Raw genomic sequence first — 20377 nt, 5'->3', positions numbered from 1 at the left:
CCAGTAATAGTGACCCCTTAATGGTCTCCGTAGACATAGTGATCCTATTAGTGACCCCAGTAATAGTGACCCCTTAATGGTCTCCGTAGACATAGTGATCCTATAAGTGGCTCCAGTATTAATAGTGTCTCTCATAGTGGCCCTAATAGTCATAGTGACCCCTGTATTAATAGTTTCCCCTATAGTAGCACCAGCAGTAACAGTGACCTCCCTACTGAATTTTCAGATGAGCAGCAACCCCACAGGCAATGCAACTCCAGTTGGGCAGCAGCTATGCTGTCATCAGAGGCTGTGACCACTGACCTCTCCCCTCATTGTCTGCACTGCATACGGTCGGGCATCTGCATGCAGGAACACAGATGCCAGGGGGCAGAGGTCAGTGGTTACAGCCTCTAATAACAGTGCGGAAGCCACCTGACCAGAGCTGTAGTCTGGGTGAGTACAATGCCTGTGGAGTTGCTGGCCGGCTCTCAGCTGGCAATTATTTTTTAACGGCCATTAATATTGCTGGTAAAAAAGAAATACCGGCCAGGTGGTAACCCAACGCCCCTCTGAGGTCCTGCAGATTGCCGCCTGAGGTGGTAGGCTCAGGTCACCTCATGGCAAGGGTGCCCCTGGCAGCTCCTATACAGACCTATGTGTCTCCATAGTTACAGACGACAAACAGTCCTTATGTAGTCTGATCCTGCGGTCCTGCATTACTTTGCTGCCTATGCGTCCTCCTCATGATAATCTACAGACAGTAGAAGACTAAATAGATGGAAGAGAGGAACACAAGACTGCAGGATCAGACGCTGTGGAGGCATACAGCTCTGCATAGGAGCTGTAGGCACAAAACAGTAGCAGATTTTTAATTGACTATTTGCAAAGATGCTTCACATTTTCAGCTGCAATAGAACAATTAAAAGTGGTTGCAAAACCGTGCAGACTTTAAATAAGCAGATCAGAAATCATGCACGTCAGTTCGTGTTTTGTTCTGCATCCCTTCGCGGTTCGCGCTGAAAAGAACCATTACAGTCGGCGATTATAGGAATCATTTGTTATTTGTGTTTCTTATATTATTTCTTTATTACGGCTGAATGTTCTTAATGGAATTAAGATTGGAGGGATGAGATTATGAGGATGCAAGGCTCGGAGGCAATGCCTTGTGAGGAGCGTTCTTCATTATTAGGTGCCGTCCTTAGAGATGACACACTGAGAGATGTCTTCATTCTGCCAGGGGTCAGAGGTCAAACCTCATCCTGTCCATTAGAGGGAGAGCAGCTTGTTCCTGTTTGTGTTGGAAGAGACTGAGCATCTCCTGCAAGTGAAGACAAACATCTAAAGTCAACGTTTGCCCTTCAAACCCATTTAGTTTTGTTTGTATTCTTATCTAAATAGCTACAAAGTTTTATGCTGATTAATTGCTTATTATATCCTCAAAGTGGTAAGAATAATTTTCTGATACACAGCTCTATATCACTCGCATAGAAATCGAGTTAGATCATAAATTCTGTCTGCTTGCAGTCACCACTAGAGGGAGCTCACTGTATACAGATATATACAGCCACCATGAGGGGCAACTCATAGTATACAGATATATACAGCCATCACTAGGAGGAGCTCACTACATAAAGATATATACAGTCACCACTAGGAGGAGCTCACTACATAAAGATATATACAGCGACCACTAGGAGGAGCTCACTACATAAAGATATATACAGCCACTACTAGGAAGAGCTCACTACATAAAGATATATACAGCCACCACTAGGGGAGCTTACTGTATATAGATATATACAGAAAATCTCAATAGAAAGTCTATAGTGGCTTTATTAAAGGGGGCAATTGGGGGCATTATTTTCAAAAAGAGGCATTATTTCTGAAAGGGAGAAAAACAGAGCATTATTAGTGTATGAGGACAAAAGGGGCAGTATTACTGATTGGAGGCAAAAGTAGGTATTATTACTGAATGGGGACATAAAGAAGGCATTACTGCTAAGTGGGAGCACTTTTACTGTGTAATGGTCACTATAAGCAGCACATACTGTGATATGAGATGACGCAGAGGAATGCTTCATGTTTAGTAAGAAGTGATTGTTCTCAGTAAGTGAAACAAAGTAATCTTGTTACATGAGACCTTTTAATGACAAACAAAAATATATGATGTTACTGTAAGCTTTCGGACCCATTTTGGGTTCTTCTTCAGGCAAATAGGAAATATCTGAAGAAATATATATATATATATATATATATATATATATACACAGAATAGTGTTACCATGCGGCGGTTGCTGGTCCTCCCGGGGCGACGGTGTGCATGGTCCCGCGGTCAGGGCGTGTTCCCCCGGCGCGGGTGCCTGGCTGGTGTGGGCGGCGCAGTGCTGGTGGCGCACTGAACCGTGCGCGTGCGCACCTGTGAGTGCAGCTGCCACGCACAAGCTCCCTTTTATTATGTTCTGTTGAGAGTTGGCTGTCTCTCTCTCCGCCCCTGGGTGGAGGCTTTTGTTTAAAGGTCGGGCAGAGACTGACAATCACTGCCAGTTATTGGATTCCCTCAGTGTGCTAGCTAGTCTGCCTCTGTTGTCTCCTGCTTCTGTCAACTTGTCTGCTCTACCTTGCTATTATCCCACAGGTTTTTCCATCTGCCTCAGTTCTGTTTAGTATTGTTCGTGTTGGTTATTTACATCTGCCTTTTCTGTCAGTATTCTACCCTTTCCATTTAGGTACGCCAGCGTCCCTTTTTTGGTCCCTAGTGAGAGTAGGGATCGTCGCCCAGTTGCCCGCCTGGGGTTAGCCTGGAGTGGAGGCAAGTAGGCAGGGACAGGGGTTGTGGGTGAGATCTAGGGCACCCGGGCTGGCGTATCAAGGATATATACCATAATATAATAACTGGCCCTTAAAATTGCTCTCCAATGGAGGTCATGAGTACCCTCGCAAGTCAGTTGCAGGATTTAGTGGTCGTGATCCAAGACCTGTCTGGTCGTATGGTGGCCCAGGAGCAGCGGGAGTTAGTGCATGTTTCTACCGCCCCTTCTGTTCTCGAGCCCAAGTGTCCTCTTCCTGAGGTATTTTTAGGGGAGAGGAGCAAGTTTTTTGTTTTTCAGCAGGCATGTATTGTATTTTTGGATGTGGCCCCGCTCCTCCGGCTGAGAATCCCAGAAAGTTGGATTGATTATGTCCTTACTTTGGGGTCCACTCTAGACATGGGCCTACTCCTTATCTGAGAGTACGGCTTGCCTGCAGTCAGTTGATTTGTGTTTTCGGGAACTTGGAGGTATTTTTGATGAGCCGGACAGTGCGGGGTTGGCGGTATCTCATCTCATGTCTCTACGTCAGGGGCAGCAGTGGGTAGAGGACTATTGCTCTAAATTTAGACTGTATGCAGGTGAAGCCTCTTGGAATGATAGCACCCTTAAAGATGTGTTCTTGTTGGGTCTTTCTGACGCTGTGAAGGATCTACTCATTTCTCATCCCGCTCCCGTGACACTCAATGATGCGATGGAATTGGCGGTCAAAGCTGACAGGAGGCTGAAATCTAGAAAAGAGGAACATCAGGCTCGTAGGGCTAGGGAATCCAGCAGACCCACTTCTCCCATGCCAACGTCTGGTGCCGAGCCTATGGAAGTGTCACGTTAGTACTGAGGAATGGCGACTGTTCCGGATGACTCATCACCTCTGCCTCTATTGTGGGAAAGCCAGACATCGTGTAGCGACCTGTCCTCAGAAGCGTCTCCAACATCAGTCTAAACAGGCGGAAAACTTCAGATCCTAGGCGATTTTTAGGAGGATCGCCTAGGATCACAGGTACTCCCTAAGTTGTTGGTGCCTTGACAGATTGGCTTCCGGAATTTCACTCGGTCCGGTCAAGCTTTTACTGATTCGGGGGCTGCTGCCAATTTGATTAGTTTAAGTTCTGTCAGACCTCTGATGACTGAATTCTTGGCGTTAAAGATCCCCATCTGCTTCACTAGTATTGATTCTACCCCTCTGTCTGCAGGTGTTGTACAATGGAGGACTCCCATTTTGCAGTTCACTGTGGGTGTTCTCCATTCTGAGAATCTGTTGTTCTTGGTAATGGAAAGCATGTCCGTTGATGTAGTGCTTGGTATGCCCTGGTTGGCACAGCACAATCCCCGATTTGATTGGTCCACTCGGGAATTGACACATTGGGGGTTGTCCTGTCATAGTCACTTAGCTACTATATTCATGTTTTCAGCAGATACCATATCTATTCCTGAGTATTTGTCTGATTTTCATGATGTATATTCCAAGAAATTGTTTGAGACTTTGCCTCCCCATAGGGAGTGGGACTGCTGTATTGATTTGATCCCCGACAGCCCCATCCCCAAGGGAGCCATTTTTAATTTGTCTGGGCATGAGCACGAAGCCCTTACGTTCTATATTTCTGAGTCTCTGGCCAAGCGACATATCAGGCCGTCCAGTTCCCCCGCCGGGGCAGGTCTCTTCTTTGTTGAGAAGAAGGATGGGACATTGAGGCCTTAGGTGGATTATCAGGCTTTGAATAAAATTACAGTGAAGAACCAGTGCTCCTTGCCCCTGATTCCTGATTTTTTTGAATTAGGTGGTAGGGGTCCACTGGTTTTCCAAATTGGACTTAAAGGGGGACTTACAATTTAATTTGCATCCGGGGACGGGGATATGAGTGGAAGACCGTGTTCAACACCTTATTCGGACATTTTGAATGTCTTGTCATGCCATTCGGGCTTTGTGGTGCCCCCACTGTGTTCCAGGGGTTTATGAGCACAGTCTTCTATGACTTCTTGGGGGTATTTTTGGTTGTGTATCTCGATGGCGTTCTGGTGTGCTCCCCAGACTGGAATTGACATGTGTGGCACCTGAGGCTGATTCTGGCCCTTTTGCGTGGGTGCCAACTTTTTGTGAAGTTGGAGAAATGCATTTTTGGTACTAAACAAGTGTCGTTCCTTGGTTATGTGATTTCACCCATGGAGATTCAAATGGAGTCTGATAAAGTGGCAGCAATCTCCCAATGGGTCAGACCAGATAACCTGAAAGCTCTCCAGCAGTTTTTAGGTTTTGCAAATTTCTACCGTAGATTCATTAAGAATTATTCGGTTATTGCTCAACCCCTGACCAATCTTACCAAGAAGGATGCCGACTTGGTAAGATGGTCGCCAGAGGGCCTAGAGGTTTTTAGTCGTCCGGAGAGGCCAAGAGTCCGTTACCGGTGCCTTTTCGTCTGTGGTTGCATTTATCGGTAGATTTTATCACCGATCTACCTGAGTCTCAGAAGTTCACCACTATTCTAGTTGTTGTAGACCGTTTCTCAAAGATGGCACATTTCGTGGCATTATTGAAGCTACCTTCTACGATAGAATTTTCTAAGATTTTTGTAAAAGAAATCATTCGTCTACATGGGGTTCCCGAAAACATTGTATTTGTTCGCGGTGTTCAGTTTGTTGCGCAATTTTGGCGGGCCTTCTGTAGAAACCTGGGAACGTTGTTTTCCTTCTCGTCAGCATTCCACCCGCAAACTAATGGTCAGACTGAGCGGACGAACCAGGATTTAGTGCAATATTTATGGTTGTTTGCTAGCGAAAAGGCTCATCAGTGGGCAGAATTCCTGCCGTTGGCAGAGTTTGCGCTAAACAGCCCTACTTGTTCTTCCACTTGGGTATCTCCATTCCTGTGTGTATATGGTCAGCATCCTCGCTTCCCTACAGCTATTTCTACTCCGTCGGCATGTCCTGCAGCTGATGTCGCCACAGATGTGCTGCAGGGGGTATGGAAAGAAGTACAGAAGAACCTGGAAGCAACGGGGGCTCGTATGTAGTTGCGTAGTGGGAGGAGACTGTCAGTATCTGAACCTTACAGTATGGGACAGAAGGTATATTTGTCTTCTAGAAATCTCAAATTAAAGGTTCCGTCTTTGAAACTGGCGCCGCATTACGTGGGTCCCTTTGTCATCACGCGTGTAGTAAACCCGCTTGCTTATGAACTTGATTTGCCAGCTACATGGAGGGTTCATAGGGTTTTTCATAAGTCATTATTGAAACCTTTTGTCCCTTCGGTGAGAGGACGCCAGCATCCCTTTTTTGGTCCCTAGTGACAGTAGGGATCACTGCCCAGTTGCCCGCCTGGGGTTAGCCAGGAGTGGAGGCAAGTAGGCAGGGACAGGGGTTGTGGGTGAGATCTAGGGCACCCGGTCTGGTGTATCAAGGGTAGTATACCGTAACCTATAGTGTGATTAATTTGCACTTAAAACACTACCAGAACAGGATGATTAGAAGAGTACAAACTTAATTAGTCTACTAATAGGCATGTGAACATTATCTGGTGTTAGAGGGTCACCAGGCCTATGTGTTAACTCTGCTATAGATTTCTCATTATCTCCACTGATGCATGAACCCACTTGCGATTTTTATTCCTTTCTTCCAAGTGTCAAAGATGGTTATAAACTTGTACTCACAAATTCTTCTATGATGTTGAGATTTGAAATTGCCTTTAAGTATCGTAACCTTCATATGTTCTATGTTGTGTCAATGACTAGAAAAATGGTCAGCCATGGGTAATTCTGCCTTACTGTTTTTGTGTGTCGGTGAGACGTCATCCTCGGTTTCAGTCTTTGTCCTGTTTCTCTAACATAAAGACCCCCAATAGGACATTTACTGCACAGGATAAGGTACACAACATTGGACTTGGAACATGTGAACATCCCCGGGATCTTATAATCCTGTTGTTTGTTGGGGATCCGTATCCTGTCCGCAGTCAGTATATGTGAGCAGGTCTTGCAGGTCCTTAACTTACAGGGATAAGTTCTTTTTTGTGTGTCAGACGGCAAAGCACTCCTGATTATAAGGTTCCTCAAATTTGGAGGTTGCCTGTAACACAGAAGGGGAGGGTCCGGGAATATGATGTTCAGACGGTCAGCGGTTTTAATTCTAGCTGCGAATGGTAGGTCCCTACTAGAGGTATACAATTGTGTTCTTCCTTCTTGTGTATCGGAGTAGTCTTCAGGAAACTGGGGATCTGATCCTCAATTGAAGTGGGATGGTAAACCTATTTTAAAACCTCCTCTTAAGACAGTATTAATGTTCATCCCTGTCTGTAGGCCTAGAGCAGATCGAGTTGTAGACAGTGGCCTGGCTGTAGATGGTAGACTTTTTAATGTGTTTAGGATATTAACTGTCCCATCTGAGGTATGTGGGCCGATCAGTGGGTTATCGGTATAGGGATGTCTATATTGAGTTTTAAGATAATGGGAGTTATAGGATGTTCCCATGATGTAGAATGTTTGTTGATATGATGTGAAGTGTAAAACGGTGTGACGGGCGACAGGGCGCTTCAGGGATGGCAGCGCTACACACTTATACAAGATGTATGTGAGACTTGAGATGATGTTCGCACCTTAGGTCGGTGTGTATCTGCAGTGACGCGGAGCTCCTGAAATTTAGTTAGTGCTCTGGCACCTATGCTATATTTGGCTGCAAGGTTGACATTCTGTGGACCAATACGGAGTACTATGATGAGTATGAAGTACTACGAGGACAATAGTTAGTAATAATAGGTATAAGTACAAATACAAATTGCCTTGTCCTGCCATAATAATCCCTTTATGGCTAATGGATATGGCTGCAAGAGACGCCGAGGGCAGCAGAGGAGATGTGTCCTGCACCTACAGTGCATTGATCCAACATGCACGGAGTACGGAGAATGTTGTATGTGTATTCTGTTATTTGTATTGTTAAACATATTCCCCCCCCCCCATCCCCCACATGTAATGACACAGAATCAAGTTTGTTTAGTAAAGTTTGCTTTTTTATAAAATGTGCCGCCCACGTCTGTGACCGCCAAACCATACATAACACCACCACCTGCTTCAGAGGTACCAATTGCCAAATTCGCACAGGGCACCGTGCAGCCTAAGGCCGGCCCTGGATACAACAGGAACAAAAGTTCAGGAGTGAAAAGTATTGGATCAAACGCAGATCTCCCTTTTCTCTCACAGCATGCAGAGATCTTGAAATAGTGAGAAGTTGAATCCAAAAGGGTTGATTAAATCCTGCAAATCCACAATTGATTTGTGTTTTTCTAGAAGCCAACCCTACAATTGTGGATATAAGGAGGATATAGAAAGTGATCACAAATCTGTGCTTATGCCACAGCAAGATGAGATTTTGGGGAAGAAAACAGATTTTTTGCAACATTGAAATTTCTCCAAATTGGTTCAGTGAATGCTGGATTTGCGCTAATAATTCTACTATAATACTACTGCAAGTGGTGTTCATATTCCTCGGGATGTCTGGAAGTTAATTTACTTTCGGCAGAAAGAGCCTCTATGGGGATATTGGAAAAATTAAGCTAACAGACGCCATATCCAAAATAAAGGAAGAAGAATGGCCTGCCTGCGATCGGAGCGAGAAGATTTCTGTAGATGATTGAAAATAAAGTAACTGCCACATTAGGAGGTAATGACGGCTCGTCCCGACCAAATAGTCCTAGAATAATACAAGAGCCGGATCGTGCTGCATTACACGAGCCATCAATGGCGGCCGCCCCTCCGTACACACATTAGCATATTGCTCTGTAATAAGCTAAATGAGGGTTATGGCAATGGTGGTAATTATTATGGAATGCAAATAGCACATTCTCTGTTAGCAGGACAAGCCCATTAGGTTACATTAGAGCTTCTGGGGTGTAAATAAGCCTCCCTCACACTGATAGGAAACACGGAACTCACAAATTAACTTGCCCGCTGCTCCGCCATGCGTAGCCGAGATCCGGCTCTCCACGGGATTAGATAAAGCTTTTACACAGCATTTACATCTACAAAGTATGAATACAAGAGAGGCAGCCAGGCAGAATTAGGGGGCATTGTAGGAATTGTCCCTGTAGATCAATGGTGCTCAACCAGATGCATTATGGGGTCAGGCAAAGAGTCACGTATGACATTCGGCCAGGTCAAGACATGGTGTGAGTACAGGCACATAGGGGGTTAATGACATAGAATATATGCCGCCTGTGTTGCTGTTGCTACCATAGAGTTTTTCTGAGCCGGTTTGGCTGCTTCCATGATCCCGGCCACCATTGGCCACATCATAAGGCCTTATTCACACGAGCGTTTCTACGCGGCTAATTTAGCCACAATAAAAAAAAAATCACAACCATGTGAAGCATTGTATTCCAATGCATTCATTCACATGGCCGATTATTAGCCGCATGAAAACGCCTAGGATAGGACATCGGCGGCCAAATATGCCAGTCAATGTTTTGACGCGGCTGGAAAAGATAGGTCTTACCCTATCTTTTGGCCCGCGATCAGCGGGCGGCTCCCATAGAAGCCTATGGGAGCTGCCAGCAAAGGGAGGGAGTTTAGCGGTGGCTAGCACTGCTATACTATGTCAGCGGGCTCTATTGAGCCATTAGAAGTCTTTTAGAAGATTTCTCCAAGCCGAAGGAATTCCGGGCTGTGGCGTATATACTCCACACCCGGCCATGTGAATGGGCAAGAAAACGAAAGGTTTAGCCGTAACTTGGTACAGGCTTTTTGTCGCTCCTGTAATTTTCGTCCATGATTTGGCTGGGCAAAAATCACAACACTTGTGTGAAAGAGGCCTAAAAGTGATCAAAAATTTTAGAATTAAAATAGTTTTTTCTCCCTGCCCTCCCGAAAAAATAAATAGATACATTATACACACCCAAAAGATAGTATCAATGAAAACTACAGCTCGGCACTCAATAAAAAAAACCCTCGTACAGAAAAATGTTACGACTTTTGTAAAGTGGAGATGAAAATCCCTCAAATTATTTTCAAGATCTTAGGTCCAACATAGGTTTCATCACTAAGGGGTTAAGGATTCTTTAATAATGGATTTATACGCTGCTAGAAAAATTACTGCTCCATAAATGACGCTGCAAATTGATAACCACAGCGCCCCCTTACTGGCACTTATAGGTGCTTCCATAATAATATTACATGTTGTATTTCACTCTGGTGGGACTTAAATGTATCAAAAGTCCAACTGTGAACTGTGGTCCATCATACTCAGAGTAGACCCCATGAATGATTCACTCAGCTACATTGGTTGCCTCCTTTGATATTGTCATATACTATACACTAAAGGGCCCCTTTATTAGAACCCCAGGCCCTTTATTACAACCCCGGGCCCCTCTATTAGTGTGGTAGCTGGGATTGGGATAAGAAAGAGTTAACGCAAGTAAGATGATGGATGTTTTAAAAAGGAGGGCGGACGTATGCCTATTTTAGGGTAAGGAGATAAAACAGCAATTATACTATTAAAGTGTTACTGCGCCTGTGTAATACTGCTGCATGTTCTTTAGCACGGATGGGCTATAACAGCAGATGACTAGTTGCAGCGCCATTGTTTCTAAGAGAAACAGAAAAACGAGACTCCAGCGGGCAAAAGAGTGCAAAACTTGTATCACTGAGCAGCGCAAAAACATCACCTGGTCAGATGGATCCAGATTTCTGTTGCACCGTGCTGATGGGAAGTCAGAATTTGGCACAAGCAGCATAAATCGATGACCCCTTCCTGTCAGCTGGTCAGATCATGTCAACCCCTCCATCTAATCTACGGAAACTATAAGAATCTTCCTGTCCGCAGGGGCCGATATTCCTGCAGGATGATTTCATCACCTAGGGAAGTCTGCGCCAATATAAATTGCTGCGGTTCTGAAGGCCAAAGGAGTCCAACATGCTGCTAGATGGGGTCTAATAAAGGGGCCAGTCAGAGTAGTTACTTCACCTTCAACATGGACTGGTAGATGCAGAAAACCTTCGAGTGAATGTCACTGAGGTTGATTACAGACTCCTGGCGAGTGATGGCTGCTTCTTCAAAAAGCAACAAATCCTGTATGAGAGCAAAGCTGCTTCAGGGAATATAAAGTGAAAAAACGTTTCTCCCGTTATTATTCGCTCCTTGCAAAATCGGCAGCGAGCAGAGACACCATGTTCCTTGCAGACAAAACCCATATTTTGCAAGTAATAATTACCTTTGAATGGAGGACGGCAGCAGAATTAGAATTCATGAGTAATATGAATTACCTGTAAGATAAATGCCTGATACAATAATAACACGGCTTCTCTTCCTTCCTGCGGCACATCCCGCATCACCTCTACCTCCCCTCCCCTGGCTCATTATCTTTCTACATAGTTTATTATCTCACTCGTATTACTCACAACAAATACTGATATTTCATTCATTAGTTCATCTATCATGGGGGAAGAAGATATTAGGGAGCGCTGACACTGACTCTAAGGAAATGTTACTTCTGGAATTGGCTAATTTGAATCCACACAAAACTCTGCACAGAGCAGCTGTAACTGCACCGCGCCTCATTAAAAGGCAGCCATGACATGGATCCGAATGTGGTGACAGGTAACACGGACGTCTTATCATTAAAGAGCTATTTCAGGACTCTGAAGTCACTGCAGTCATTGTAATGCCCATCACCCAACTTTCTACAGACCCTGATCAAGGTACACTGAATGGCCACTTCATTAGACCCCATTTAGTAGCGTGTTGGACTCCTTAGGAGTTCAGAATTGCAGCAATTCCCCGTGGTGTAGATTCCACTAGTTGATTAAATCCTTCTACAGGAATATCGGCCCCTGCGGACAGGAAGCTTCTTGTAGTTTCCATAGATTAGATGGTGGTGCTGACACGTTCTGGCCAGTTGACAGGAAGGGGTCATCGATTCATGCTGCTTGCGCGAAATTCTGACCTCCCATCAGCACAGTGCAACGGAAATCTGGATCCATCTGACCAGATGTTTTTCTGCTTCTCAGGGATAAAATTTTTGCACTTTTTTGCGAAGTCTCACCTTTCTGTTTCTCCTAGACACAATGGTGCTGGAACTGGTCGTCTGCGGTTATAGCCCATCTGAGCTAAAAAACACCAAGTTATGTATTCAGACATTAGTTGCACCAGCATTATATTCGGCTGACTGTAGAACGTTTATTGGTCAGAACGATTCCTGACATCCTCCCTTGACCCCTTTCGGTGACAAGTTGTTTCCGGCCACAGGATCCCCTTCCACTGGATTTTCCCAAATCACGCCATTCTCTGTATACTCTCCACTCTGTTACATAAGATAACCTCACATGGTTGGCAGTGAGGCCCCGGCTAGTCTAGCACCGATGACCAGACCTCATTGGAAGTCGCTCAGATCGCTGGATTTTCCCATCTAATGTGGATTCACACTGCAACTGATCCACGGAAAACTTGTCACGTGATTTTATGCTGCTCTCCGGGGTCACGGGGATCATTTTCTTAGAGGGAAATCGTGAGAGGGCCGGGGGTTCTTTTAAACGAATGGAGGCTCTAATAAAGGTTTGGGGTTTCTGATGAAGGGTTGACGGCTCTAATAGAGGAATGGGGGCTGTAATAAATGGCAAGACCTCTAATAAAGGGAGGGGGCTCTAATAAAGGGCTAGGAGGCTTAATAAAGGTTCCAGTGGCTCTACTAAAGAGCTGAAAGTTCTAATAAAGGGCCAGGAGATCTAATAAACGGTTGGGGTCTCTAATAAAGGGTCAGTGGTTCTAATAAAGGAGCCAGTTAGCTTATATATTTATATAGAGTTGCGCGCATCCATGTTTTCTTCTACCTTGTAGTTCTGTTATCCAGTTGCTGAACAAGGAGGATCTGCCTGAGCAGTGCTGTTGGAACATCTCATATAGGGGGTAGTGAATTCAATGGGTTCTCCAGGATTAGCTTACTGTACTCTACAAAGCATCTAAGTGGTTAAATGCTGAAATGGAATATAATACTAGCAGTAGCCTATTTGCTGAGAGCACAGACCCAGGGAGTGTATCATGTCAGCGAGTAATTATCATGAGTGAAAGAAAGTAATGATTACACTGACATATACTGTGGGACGGATCAGGCAGCGGGACCGGCTTCCAGTAGAGCTGTTTTCACAAAATAGACAATGCAAGAGGTGGGCAGCAGAATGAGGAGGGTGATGAGAGGATGACAGGTGTATGTTTAATGTCCTTAGGTTGTCAGGGGAGTTCTCCGTGCACAGAATAGGGGGATTGTGCAGATGTAACCTTGTGAGAAAGTAACAATACTGGAAACACCAAGAAAACTGCAGGAAAATGGCCAAAGCCAACAATAATGTAGAAATCCCATCAGTGATGAACTCCAGCTCCTATATCCTGCACTATCAGGGATATTCAGTGGTTTCATACTACCTCCATATGGAAGTGGTCTAGATAATGGTTCTCCAGACATTACCATAAATTTGGATCTAGAACACAGCCTAATGAATTTCTTCTACCTTCTCATCCTTCTAGTCTCCTTGATGTAACTTAGTCAGACATTACTTGGTGCCCTAACCACTACCACAGCCTCATGTTTTATCGATACAGTTGAGCAAGCCGAAACCGTTAAACCCTGTTTTGGCTTGAACTTTACTAAAGGTTTGAACCTGAACCTTGGATGGTTCTTCTTAGCTGAACCTTCGTCTTTGTCCTCTTTTTCATTCCTTTGTCTTCTTCATCTTCTTCTTCATTTTCTTCTTTGTCTTCTTGCTCTTCATCTTCTTCTTTGTCTTCTTGTTCTTTTTCTTCCACCTCTTCCTCTTCTTTCCCTTCCATCTTTATTCTTTTTCCTAGACCGGTTTTAAGGGTTTTGGTGAACATCCAGTTCAGTTTAAACTAATTTGGACCGGCAAACTGGCAGTATCAAACTTTTCAAAAGTTTGCTCATCACTACTTATGAGTATGGCCTGGTGCCAAATGATTGGTCTCTTAGGAGTCAAAGAAAGCATGAAACTTGCTTAGACTCCCCTTTTCCAAATCTGCAAAAGTTGGTTCTGGGCAGGCTCACACATCCCATTGAAAGAAGGTTGGGTGAATTTAAAAAGGCATTCCCATCTCACTTATCCCCTAAACTATCCACAGGTTAGGGGATAAGCTGCTGACTGGTATCCAACAGCTGAGACCCCCAACAATCCTGAGATATTATTCCCAATATGTCCAGAATTTTTTGACAGCAGTGATTGCACTCTTTCTCCGTTAACTTCAGAAGACCTCAATGGAGAGAGCCAAGTGGAAGCACTCTGCAATCTCTGGCATTCCCACTCACTTTAACACGCTTCAATTGAAATTAATGGGAGATTGCCAAGCGCTTGAACATAGCTCTTTCTGGTGGGACCCATTGACGTTAATGGAGCCTTGGTTCACCTGCACGGCAGCTTGTCACGAACCTGTCTCTGTTTACAGTTACAGCCCCACCTGGTTTACAGGACGCCACAGGGGCTGCAGCCAATAACAGAGCTCAGGAATCGATCGCTGAGCCATGTTATTGCCTGCAGCGCCTGTCATGTTCTGGAAACCGGGCGGTTCTGTAGCTGTTAACGGAGACCAGAGCGGGGGGAACAAGCACTGTCGTGGGACATAGTGGGAGCAGGAATAGTGGAGTATATTACCATTTGTTATTTTACTGCATGGAGAAGGGGTTGTGCAGAAATCTTACAACTCGGACAACTTTAATCTCTCCTGCGTTGGACTCCACCATACTTCACCTGTTTCAGTTTAGGTTCTGCTATGTCTACCCTGTCAGTTTGTTCATTCATGGCTTGATCACTGTCCAGTGTCTATTCCATACTTTGTGACTTGCTAGTGTTCTGTCCCTACGCTTGCTCCAGCTCCTGACCCAAGCCATCCATGCCTGCATATGCCTGATTCTGTATCCTGCTCCTGTGTGTATACCTGTTACCTGTTTAGGATCAAAGCTTTTGTTTTATCATTATCCTGCCTATATCATTGCAAGGTCCCACCCTTCAGAGGACCACATCAGCTGCTGGTGGACCCACGGCATCTCCATCTGACACCACCACTAACATAAAGTTCAGGAGACATTAGGGGTGATATCTCAGGTGGGTTTCCCACTGGTCAGACCTTCACTGATATCAACTTATCCTTTCTATAATGGATAGGCGATAATTTGCTGAGATGAGAATAATCTCTCACGTTGGCCAAACCTTTTTTCAATGGAACATGTGAGTCTGCACAGAGCCATCTTTTGTGGACTTGGAAGAGGGGAGTCTATTCAAGATTCACACTTTCCTTGACTCCTACAAGGCTGATCATACCCCATTAAGCTGGACGACTTCTCATAGCAGCCTTGTATCTCTCTGTAACAAGGTTGGTATAACACCATGCTGGCTCACATCTCCAGGTGTTTGGTATCCTGGTTGTCACTCCACTGTTGTATCACTCCGCACTGGTTGTGCGCATGCACCAGCTTCCTGCTTCTATGCATGCGCAAATTGTAACTGTCTTCAGTCAATGCCTAAGTCCTCCAGGCTTCCTAAGGAGCCTGCTGCCTTACCCATTAGTCTCTGCCAAAGCAGTAGGCCTCTTATGTCCCTGTAGCAGCAAAGGTGTGTTAGTCCTGATTCTGTTTGGTATCAATGAAGCTTGTTTTCTTGACGACATCTTGCCTGCTGTCCGTCCTGCCCTCTGCCTGTCTACCATTTATGCCCACACTTTGCCTGGTTTGATCCATGCATCCCCTGGCTATGATTTCTGCCCACTGCCTTGATACTACAACTTGGTGCTGAATATCTACATGTCAGCCATTACTAATGGAGCTACTTTGCAAGTAGCAATCTGGAGATCCCCTGTGGGAAAGTCCATACCTCCTTGCAGGGGTTAAAGGTGTCACTTTTAGATATTTTGTTGCGGGAAGAGACATCTCCCTACATTGCACAATGGCCCGAGTTGGTACTGCAGGCTGATTCCCATTCACTTCAATAGGATTCAGCCTGCACCACTGTCATTGGTAGATAGTGTTGTGATGTAAAAACTAAACCCACCCAAAATGGCGCAATTGCATTTTCTTTTTCATTTTTCCCCACTTAAAAAATTTAAATAGTCGGGAGAATTACTCTTAGGGTTTACGGTTGGACAGCAGGAATTTCTGCAGGACTCAAGCTCTGATATTCATGATGCCACATGTATAGATGACATCCCAGAGACGACTAGCATGGGCTTGAGGCGATGCTCTGATAACACACTTTCCTTGTAAGAAGCCCTACAATCGCCCTACTCCTGTTGTAGCGGAAAGCAACTTTATTAATTGCGGAGGCTCCTCTTTCTGCCTGAGTGCTGGGAGACGCTTGTGCGCTTCTCAAGATGCTTCCTCACCTCTCTCACAGCCAGCGGCTAGATACAGTGCACTGCTTTCCCACAGTCTACTTTCACTTTAGTTTTCTCTGAGTTCTCCCTCACCACAGAAAGGGCACCGTCGCTCTTTTATGTCACACCCTGGGTACCAACGCATTTCGCCAGGCATGGGTTGCCCTTTCCAGCACTCAGGGGGCAAAGACCTAAACAATTTACAGTTACAGGAAACATTTATGTAAAAAGAACAGTAACAGTCTTTATCGACTACATGGCACCCCCTTACACGTGATAATTTTCATGCAATTTTTAGCGCATTTTCAGTCCATCTCCATGGCAACATTTTAGTCCCTTAGAATAGCCCCTTACACCATTGTGCAATGTACAGCAAAACAGCGTGAAGTAGTACCATGCCTTTAGGAGTGAAGAAGCCCTTTGACTCTGCTCCCTGGTTTAGCCCTAAGACGGTCCACATCTCCTGTTGGCCTCATTACAGTGGGGTCATTCTAACCATATTTTGACCCTCATTGTATCTACAGTAGTTTCCTTTTTCTCATTCTGTGGCCTCTTAACCTATTAACACTATAGGACGTAAACTTCCATCCTGGCTGGAAAGGGGTTCCCTCACCCGGCCATAAGCTTATGTCCTATGTAAGGAGCGACCTTAGAAGCTGAGCCTCTGCCATCCGTAGCGGCAGCTACCTGTTGACTGACAGCCAGCCTCCTGCTGCAAAAGCGGCAATCAGTGAGAACACCAATCCCTGCTATTAACCCATTACATACTGCAATCAATGTTAATCTCAACATGTAAAGGTGACGTTATTGGCCCTCCACTATGTAATCACAGAGGACTAATGGGTTGTCATGGCAACTGGATGCCAGACATTGATGTCCGGGTCTCCCATGGCCTATGATTGCAATTATTAGCAATAATACATTGCAGTACAGACCTACAGGGATCAGAGGTTCAAGTCCCCTATAGGGACATAATAAATGTAAAAAAATAAATAAAAATAGTAAAAAAAATAGTAATAAAAAACCCTCTTTTTGTGCATTTTCCATTCTTTGTAAAAAATAAGTAAATAAAAACATGTTGCAACTGTAACGACCCGTACAATAAATTGAACACATTTTTTATCCTGCATGGCAAATACTATTAAAAAAACTGAGCCAAAATGGTTTTTTCTTCATTTCGCCTCCCCCCAAAAAATGCAATAAAAGTGATCCAAAATGGTAAAAATAAAAACCACAGATCATCAAGCCAAAAACAAGCCCTCGCAAACTGCCATAGAAAATTAAAAAAAGGTATGAGATTTTGAATGCAACAAAGCAAGAAAAAAATATTTTCCAAAAAATGGATTTTAATTGGGCAAAAGTGGAAAAACCTAAAAAATATACATTATTGTGGTATTGCCGTAATCATAGGAAAAATGATCATGTCATTTATACTGTAAGATTTAGAACTTATTCAGACATCCATATACGCAACTGTGTACGCTTCTGTGCAACACACGTGAATGAGGTAGATTTGCCCGAGTATCAGCACATAGTACTTTCCTTTTTTTCCACACAGGGCTTGTTCACATGCATGCAGGACACCCCCCACCCCATCCCCGCTGTGATTTAAAAGGCTATTTAGGGCCCACTTACATGGCCGTAGGCGTTTTGCGTACACCCGCTGGCACTGTAAAAACGGCTGAATGGCAAAGGGCCCAGTGCATATACCCAGAGGCCGCAATGCCGTGGGGCATTCTCCCTTCCCTCCCCCTTACCGGCTCACCTCCTCTGTCCTCCCCTCTGGCCATTTGCAATGGGAGGGAGTGGGGCAGAGCTAAGCTCCCACCCCCTCCCCGTCCCATTGCAAACAGAGGCAAGGGGCGGAGAGGAGAAGAGAAGGGGGAGGGAGTTTAACAGTCACACTACTAAACTCCCTACCACCTCCCTTCTCCGGCAGCTAGCATAGGCTCCCAAAGGAATCTTGGAAGAGGGGAGTCTATTCAAGATTCACACTTTCCTTGACTCCTACAAGGCTGATCATACCCCATTAAGCTGGACGACTTCTCATAGCAGCCTTGTATCTCTCTGTAACAAGGTTGGTATAACACCATGCTGGCTCACATCTCCAGGTGTTTGGTATCCTGGTTGTCACTCCACTGTTGTATCACTCCGCACTGGTTGTGCGCATGCACCAGCTTCCTGCTTCTATGCATGCGCAAATTGTAACTGTCTTCAGTCAATGCCTAAGTCCTCCAGGCTTCCTAAGGAGCCTGCTGCCTTACCCATTAGTCTCTGCCAAAGCAGTAGGCCTCTTATGTCCCTGTAGCAGCAAAGGTGTGTTAGTCCTGATTCTGTTTGGTATCAATGAAGCTTGTTTTCTTGACGACATCTTGCCTGCTGTCCGTCCTGCCCTCTGCCTGTCTACCATTTATGCCCACACTTTGCCTGGTTTGATCCATGCATCCCCTGGCTATGATTTCTGCCCACTGCCTTGATACTACAACTTGGTGCTGAATATCTACATGTCAGCCATTACTAATGGAGCTACTTTGCAAGTAGCAATCTGGAGATCCCCTGTGGGAAAGTCCATACCTCCTTGCAGGGGTTAAAGGTGTCACTTTTAGATATTTTGTTGCGGGAAGAGACATCTCCCTACATTGCACAATGGCCCGAGTTGGTACTGCAGGCTGATTCCCATTCACTTCAATAGGATTCAGCCTGCACCACTGTCATTGGTAGATAGTGTTGTGCTGTAAAAACTAAACCCACCCAAAATGGCGCAATTGCATTTTCTTTTTCATTTTTCCCCACTTAAAAAATTTAAATAGTCGGGAGACTTACTCTTAGGGTTTACGGTTGGACAGCAGGAATTTCTGCAGGACTCAAGCTCTGATATTCATGATGCCACATGTATAGATGACATCCCAGAGACGACTAGCATGGGCTTGAGGCGATGCTCTGATAACACACTTTCCTTGTAAGAAGCCCTACAATCGCCCTACTCCTGTTGTAGCGGAAAGCAACTTTATTAATTGCGGAGGCTCCTCTTTCTGCCTGAGTGCTGGGAGACGCTTGTGCGCTTCTCAAGATGCTTCCTCACCTCTCTCACAGCCAGCGGCTAGATACAGTGCACTGCTTTCCCACAGTCTACTTTCACTTTAGTTTTCTCTGAGTTCTCCCTCACCACAGAAAGGGCACCGTCGCTCTTTTATGTCACACCCTGGGTACCAACGCATTTCGCCAGGCATGGGTTGCCCTTTCCAGCACTCAGGGGGCAAAGACCTAAACAATTTACAGTTACAGGAAACATTTATGTAAAAAGAACAGTAACAGTCTTTATCGACTACATGGCACCCCCTTACACGTGATAATTTTCATGCAATTTTTAGCGCATTTTCAGTCCATCTCCATGGCAACATTTTAGTCCCTTAGAATAGCCCCTTACACCATTGTGCAATGTACAGCAAAACAGCGTGAAGTAGTACCATGCCTTTAGGAGTGAAGAAGCCCTTTGACTCTGCTCCCTGGTTTAGCCCTAAGACGGTCCACATCTCCTGTTGGCCTCATTACAGTGGGGTCATTCTAACCATATTTTGACCCTCATTGTATCTACAGTAGTTTCCTTTTTCTCATTCTGTGGCCTCTTAACCTATTAACACTATAGGACGTAAACTTCCATCCTGGCTGGAAAGGGGTTCCCTCACCCGGCCATAAGCTTATGTCCTATGTAAGGAGCGACCTTAGAAGCTGAGCCTCTGCCATCCGTAGCGGCAGCTACCTGTTGACTGACAGCCAGCCTCCTGCTGCAAAAGCGGCAATCAGTGAGAACACCAATCCCTGCTATTAACCCATTACATACTGCAATCAATGTTAATCTCAACATGTAAAGGTGACGTTATTGGCCCTCCACTATGTAATCACAGAGGACTAATGGGTTGTCATGGCAACTGGATGCCAGACATTGATGTCCGGGTCTCCCATGGCCTATGATTGCAATTATTAGCAATAATACATTGCAGTACAGACCTACAGGGATCAGAGGTTCAAGTCCCCTATAGGGACATAATAAATGTAAAAAAATAAATAAAAATAGTAAAAAAAATAGTAATAAAAAACCCTCTTTTTGTGCATTTTCCATTCTTTGTAAAAAATAAGTAAATAAAAACATGTTGCAACTGTAACGACCCGTACAATAAATTGAACACATTTTTTATCCTGCATGGCAAATACTATTAAAAAAACTGAGCCAAAATGGTTTTTTC

The 20377-nt window shown here is 44.8% G+C and overlaps 1 long non-coding RNA gene across 1 annotated transcript in view; it reads right to left on the bottom strand.

Annotated features, from left to right (window-relative positions):
- Positions 1–1070: 1070 nt before the first annotated feature.
- LOC136621463 (uncharacterized) overlaps positions 1071–20377 on the bottom strand; it is a 175572-nt gene continuing 156265 nt past the window's right edge. The window contains exon 3 of the long non-coding RNA XR_010791241.1: positions 1071–1300. This is a non-coding gene — a long non-coding RNA (uncharacterized lncRNA). The remainder of the gene's footprint in view (positions 1301–20377) is intronic.

This window comes from Eleutherodactylus coqui, chromosome 3, assembly GCF_035609145.1.
Source record: "Eleutherodactylus coqui strain aEleCoq1 chromosome 3, aEleCoq1.hap1, whole genome shotgun sequence".
In the NCBI taxonomy this organism is placed as follows: Eukaryota; Metazoa; Chordata; class Amphibia; order Anura; family Eleutherodactylidae; genus Eleutherodactylus; species Eleutherodactylus coqui.
This window is presented reverse-complemented; position numbering and strand designations above follow the sequence as displayed.